Source organism: Aplysia californica, unplaced genomic scaffold (assembly GCF_000002075.1).
Source record: "Aplysia californica isolate F4 #8 unplaced genomic scaffold, AplCal3.0 scaffold00445, whole genome shotgun sequence".
NCBI lineage: Eukaryota > Metazoa > Mollusca > Gastropoda > Aplysiida > Aplysiidae > Aplysia > Aplysia californica.
Genome location: NW_004797715.1, coordinates 53597 through 60960, shown reverse-complemented (window position 1 = coordinate 60960; position 7364 = coordinate 53597).

Sequence of the window (7364 nt, the reverse complement as noted above, 5' to 3'; positions counted from 1 at the left end):
CTACATTCAATCAATCTTATATTTTTTTTAATATATTTATGATTTTTTTTTTCAAATTCACTTCCATCTTTATTCTTTTACTCACATCAAGGAATATCAACGTATACTTTCAAAAGTGTAAAAATATGAAAATTAAAATTAAAATTAAGATATGAAGAGCTCACAAGAATGATACAATTATACTATCATAAAAACGCGCAGGGCAGCCTTAAGATTGCCGATCCGTAAATTGAGCGGAAAAATTGTTAAATACAACGCAGTTGCAAAAGAAACGACTACTTGATTTCTATGCGACTGCGTCATATAGCTGACCGAGTGGGGGGGGGGGGGGGGGGGGGAAGGGGGGGGGCGAGTTCATAATCAGCTTCTCCGATGGTGACGTATTTTTTTACTATGACGAATTCAAGATCCCCCTATTTGGCGGGTGCTGTCGCGTGTTGTTCAACTCATCTCTGGTTTGTCTTGCAGTTTTGAAACGATTCCGTAGATGCAACAGGCGTATAACAAGATCATCTCTTGGAGTAGGGTTTGTTTTTTCTCCCAGGTCGACGGGGTCGATCCATTGTTGCCAGCACAGTTCTTCTTGTTACATTTAAATGTATGACAACATTGGTAACTTGGGCTGCAGCAGCAGCAGAAATAGCAGCAGCAGCAGCAGAAATAGCAGCAGCAGTAACAGTTGTAATAGTGGTAGTGGTAGTGGTAGTGGTAGTGGTAGTGGTTGTGGTAGCGGTAGTGCGTTTTAAAATTGTAATAATAACAAAATTTGAACATCGCAAGTATAGAGTCAGGTGATGATGATGAGGATGATGATGGGCATGGGCTTCATCGTCATCAGCATCTGCATCATCATCATCATCATCATCATCATCATCATCATCATCATCATCATCATTGTCATCATCATCATCATCATCATCATCATAAGAAGAAGAAGAAGAAGAAGAAGAAGAAGAAGAAGAAGAAGAAGAAGAAGAAAAAGAAGAAGAAGAAGAAGAAGAACAACAACAACAACAACAACAACAACAACAGCAACAACAACAACAACTACAACAACAACAACAATAACAACAACAACTGCAAAAACAAGAGCAGCAACAACAACAACAACAATAATAATAATAACAATGACGACGACGACGACGACAACAAGGACAACAAGAACAAGAACACATGAATAAGAAGTGATCAACTTCAAAAAAATTGAGAAGAAGTAAAAACATAGGATAACAAATGCGTTATCCCCAAAATCACGGAAGCAAAAGGGGATAAAAAGTATAGTTCTAGAGCCGATTCTATGTACAAGTACTAGAACGTTGTTTTCCTTCAAAGAGGTTTTTTTTTCTTTGGTGATTCTGCTTCCCGGGGGTCTCTAGACTTAATATCAGTCGGGGGCCAACTTGTATCTTATGGGCATAATTTTTTTTTACTGTTGGTTGAAATACACCAACCCGTATCATGCAAGAATGATGGCCGAGCGACTCATGGACGAGTCGACCAAGATTCGCGCGAGGGTGCTTACGTTAACAGCTCCTATCGCCGTGGTGTATTCTGCACCGAAAGGTGCACAACACGATCTGTTGTCTCCCCTCGAGATATGGACTCAGCTAACAAAGCAAGGTGACATTGGCAGACACTGATTGGTCACACCACACCTCCGTGCACTAAAAACAAAATTTCAACAAAACTGAGCGTCAGAAACAGCTTCATCACAGAAGGTCGCATAATGTGTTAATGACAAGAAAACAAAAGACAAGTGTTCCTTTCTTCAACACTGAAGCCATAAACAAATTTGAATGTCAATACGGTATCATTATAGAAGGTCGCACGCTGTGTTAATGACATGAAAACAAAAGACAAGTGTTCTTTTCTTCAACACCGGACCCATTAATACATGTTGTGAAGTAAGTGTAGAATTTACTGGTACTATTGAAATATTAACTAATTGAGAACAGCCAAATAGATGAGCTCACCAAATAGATGAGGTCACCACGGAGACCATCCTAACATCGCGAAGATATTGGAATGGCGAACAAGACACAAAGTTGAATCATTTCTGAGTGAGGCCCAAATGGGATTTAGAAAGAGAAGAGGATGCACCGACGCACTGTTTGCGCTACGACAAATGTGCGAAAGGGTAATAGAACACAAGAGGAACTAAATATATTATTTATCGACCAGGAGAAAGCGTTCGACAGAGTGAACAGAAACAAACTGTGGAAAGAATTTGAAAACTACACTGTAAGAGGCCAACTTCTAGATAACATCCGTGCCATTTACGAGAACAGCATAAGTAGGCCTACAATAAGAACGTCAGAGGGACTCACAGAATGGTTCGAGATAACACCCGGAGTAAGACAAGGCTGTGTCCTATCACCACTACTATTTATCATATATATGGATAGAATTACAAAAGAGGCCAACACAGAACCAGACGCCCTAAAAGAATTACTCTTCGTTGATGAACAAAGCCTGGCACACAAAGATGAACGAAGTCCCCAACACCACACCACCAGATTAAACGAACAATGTAACAACTACGACATGGAGATAAAAATGAACATAACAGAGACAATGAAAATAAACAGAAAGCCAGGACCCCTCAGGATACACATCAACAACAACAGTCTCAGACAGGTCCAAGAATTTAAGTACCTTGGAAGTATATTCACAGAGGATGGGCGACTGAACGAAAAGTTGAAACACGAGTACAAAAGGTCAATAATGTTAATTACCAGCTTACTCCACTACTGAAACATCCTAACATCCCCATGACAACAAGACTCAAAATGATCAACACCATATTCATCCCAACACTCACCTATCAATGCCAAACATGGACCACGAACAAGACAGTAGAGCAAATGCTGTAATTACGACATGTGAAATGCGATGCCTTCGAAAAGCAGTAAACAAGACCAGACGAGACAAAATTAAAAACTCTGTAATCCGAGAAATGGTGGGCACAAATGATGTCATGCATCACATCCAACACCAAAGGATCAAATGGTTCGGACATCTCCTACGATTACCAACACACCATCCAGCATAACGTGCTTACATCCAAAAATTCGATGGCAACAAGGCCAGAGGGCGACCGAGAAAGACCTGGATATCCGGATAGATGGAGTCAGGGAAACATTAACCCCCCACGGCATCCCCTTGACCCAAGCTCTCCCGCTGGCGACATAGAGACGTCTCTTTCTTCCCGTGACATCCAAAAGGGTATACGCGGCGGATAAAAGTAAAAAAGTAAAAGAGAACTGCCAGATATCCACGAACACATGCATCATGTTTCCTGAGCTATTTCATAAAGCTGCACTGTGTTTTGAGAATTCTAAATGATTTTTGGGGGGAGGGGGGGGAGTAGAATAGAGAAAAGGATATATTTATAAGGTGTGAGAGTGGGATGCATGGGATATTTTATACACATGGGGTCTGGACTTCAGCAAGAAGACACTCATGAAGAAGCTGATGGACTGGTGGCGTTCCATGTCGCCAACAAATCGTCATTGGGACCAGGCGCAGTTCGGCCATAGAGCACGGTCGTGCAGCGCCACCCAATTTTTTTAAAATGTTCTATCACGAAAAGCATCCACAAACGTAAAATAAAAGTATTCAGAAACAAACACTAGCCAAATATTATTTCAAAACAAGGTTGTCGCTGGCGCCTTAATTGTCATTTCTGTGTCAAAAGCGCCGTAAAACATCTACTATGCCATGCCAAAGTCCACGCGCTTTAACGAAACGCAATAGGATATTCAACAGTGGTAATCTGACCTATAAATCGCTCTTTGGTATAACCCAAACGATGGCGACACTCGTGGAGAGTTTGGCGGTGCATTAATATTAATAAGACGGCACATCTCAAATGTGCACCCACAGTAGGTAGTCTAAAAATAAACACGATGGACTGCACACTATTCTATAGAATCTATGCAAAATTATGTGATCCCCGGAACAATTCATCGGAGTGCTCAAGTGAATTGTGATTGGTTCATTGTCTTGCCACTATTTTAAGTGACTCTGTGACCTTGAACCTGAGGGAGGTGAACTTGACACACTTAAGTCACCGCCCTGCGTCCTGTGAGTTGTGCCTTTGAATGGTTTCGTAGTGGAGTGGTGAAATGTATTACTTGAGTGTTCAGTTCCAATGCGGGAAGAAGAAACCGATGTTTAGCTAACGAACAGATTTAGTTCTAGAAATCAAAGCGACAGTCCATTTACTATGCCCTTGACTATCTTCATCCTGCTATAGCTTAATTGTGCACGCCAACTTTTTAGCCCCACGAGCCGCCCCTGATTGGGACAGAGGAACATCAGGGTTATTTCTGATGACACTAATGTTCTTGTCATGGCCCATCACCTCTACATGACGACCAAAGGAATGTCCCAAAATATGACCCTTTCCATTGAGTCGTGCATATCCACACAAAATGTCATAAGTGTCATCGACGTTATCAGACAACATACAATCATAATGCCTAATCTGCTGGCAGCTGGTTGTGACACGGTTTCTTCCTTTTCTGGAATAGGAAAGATGACATTCTTCAAGAGGCTTGAAGTATTCTCCGATGAACTGAAGCTTGGGAAGATATATGTACCTTTTCAGTAAATCTTTGAGCCATGCCTCAGTTCACTAAACTGCTTAATAGGGATGCGTCAGGGGCCAATTTGAACACAGTTCGAGCCAACATTTTGAGGGAGAGGATTGCTGGAAAGAGACAAATTCCACCGAAACTGAACAGCCTTCCTCCGGTGATGGCAAGTTTTCAAGCCCATATTGAACGAGCACTTTCAGGATGTACTGTGGCAAGCAGCAGGGGAGCCATCTCCTCCTGGGCTGGATCCTGTTGAGTATGGATGGCAGTTACACCAGTCAACATTCCGCCCTGCCCTTGGACTTGATGCCCGGCTGCCAGTTCCTTATGAAGTTCTCAATCCAGTCAGTTGCAGTTGTAAAACTGAATGCAGCACAGCACAGTGTACCTGCACCAAAACGTCTGTCACTTATACAACATTTTGCAAATGCAGAGGAAGAATTACCAGTAATAATCCATTGGCTGTCAGTGTCCCAGTGCCGACGATTGGAGGTACAACAACAAAAATAAATAACAAACTTGCAAACACAAAAAGGAAGGAGGAGAGACAAGGGTGATAGATGGGCCGTCAGGGGACCGAAAGAGCCGGATATTTCGACCTGTCCCCGTAGAATTATGCAAATTTAGAAGGTCAATTTATGCAACAACAAAAAAGCAAAATCATGCAAAAATTATGCAAGTTACCGTAACACCATTCACGACATGTTTTGCACTTTTTCAACACGAATTTTCATGATTTTCATGTTTTATGTACAGAAAAATTGAAAGCAAAACTTATCGGTATCAGGAATTTGTTGTGTATTTGGAAAAGAAAACAATACACATCAGTAAAAAAAATAATAAAAATTTAAAAAAATAAAAAATTTATTAATTATTATAATCTCTCTGTAACTTTCAGCTGTACATCTATATAATATCTAGATCTATAGAGGAAAGAAAGATGTTTTTCAAAAAAAATTTTTAAAGGACATCTGGACCTCTGATGCTGGCACATTACTTAAACCAGGGACACCTGTCAAACATGAAACATCAGTAGACATAAGAACAACAACTTTTGATGGATTGAAAAATTGAACATGCTCAAGGAATAAAATACCAACCCATAACCAAGATCTTCTACCAAGGGAAATAACCAACTTTTCACTTAAATGAGACATATTATGGTGATAATCTCCCTTTAGTCACATTGGTGAGGCGTTAGTTAATTGTTTTGTGGAAAAGAGGAAAATAACGTGAAAAAACGCGGGGAATCCAAAATTATGCCAATGTTGCAGAATTACGCGAAAAAACGTGGCCGCGCCGCGGCCGCACAATCGCATAATCCTAGGGGGACAGTTCGACGGGCACTGCGGCGAAGTCAAAGCTGTCGCTGAGGCCTGCATATTAATTCCTAATTTTGGCTTCTTCAGCCATCTTGGCGATGCTGCCGGGAGCGGTGGCCGAGGAGGTGATAGACAACGATGAGAAAGAGTCGGAGCATGTGTTGTCCCTCATGAGGCATTTGTCACCCTCGAACGGAAAGATGGTGAAGCCATCCGGCCTTTTGCAGTCACCCTGGTCCAGGTAGGCGGGTTCTAGGATGCAATGCAGGCCCGCTGGATCGAGCGCACGCTTCACGATGTCAATTGGAAAGAAGGGGCAAACCCTAGACGGTCAGAGAACGGTTAGTAAGAACGTATAGGGCAAACCACGCCACAGAACCCGCCAACCACCCACGCAGTACAGTGGTGTCCGCTAACACTGTTATGGGGGCGTTGCTGTACTGTGCTATAACTATAACTGAAGTTTCTGGAGGAGGGGGGGGGGGTATCTAAAGTCCTTGAAAATCATAGTGACCGAGATCACCCCCTCCCCCCCCCCCCCCCCCAAAGGGAAAATTTTCACACACTGAAATGCTAGTCATATAGAGGGTGTGAACTGGGCTCTTGTACTTGTACACAGGTGTGGTCAAACATCGGCGATTGTGGTTCTCCATTCATTCCTTTGCTCGGATGCTCTTAAAAAAAGCTACATTTCCCTGATATTTCCCCATAACCCATTTGTTCAGATACCCCGAGAAGTTTGCTGTGGGCTTACACCCCTGCCTTGTTTGACTTCAATTTTGCTGGTGAGAGCTAGATGTTCAAGATCTTTACGTTTATTCAGGTATCCCAAAAACTGCATTTGACGTTCCCTGATTGTTTTTAACAGTGAACATCCTCGGTGTACTGTTTGTTTTAGCAAGGTTTTACGGTACTCGCAACTGCATAAGGTCATATGAGCGCCAAGAGGTGGATGTCAACAGAGCAGTTCAAACGCGGAATCAGGCTTACTCTGTTTACCTCTCTAGCCTCAACAGCACAAAGTCTGCTTCAATTATACTGTTTTTAAATCGCCAAAAACTGGTTTTCTCAGACAACAACGAATTTTGCAGTCAGGGAAAGATGTTGCTGTTAAAGTTAAAGGAATTTGTTTACATAGTAAAAAAATTCCAGTACACAAGTTAAGGAGGGGGAGGAGGAGGAGGAGGAGGAGGAGAAGGAGGAGGAGCAGGAGGGGGAGCAGGAGGAGATGGAGGAGGAGGAGGAGGAGGAGGAGGAAGTAGAAAAAGAAAAAGAAGGAGGAGACAGAAAAACAATACAAATTGTAATTCTTCTTCTTACCAGTTGAGCCTTCAAACACCTGTTCGTCAGCCTGTCTCGCTAGCCTTTTGTTGAGTACTAACTGACCGTTATTGAAACGAGTGTCTCGCTTTTTCCAACCACTTCATGATGACATTCTTCT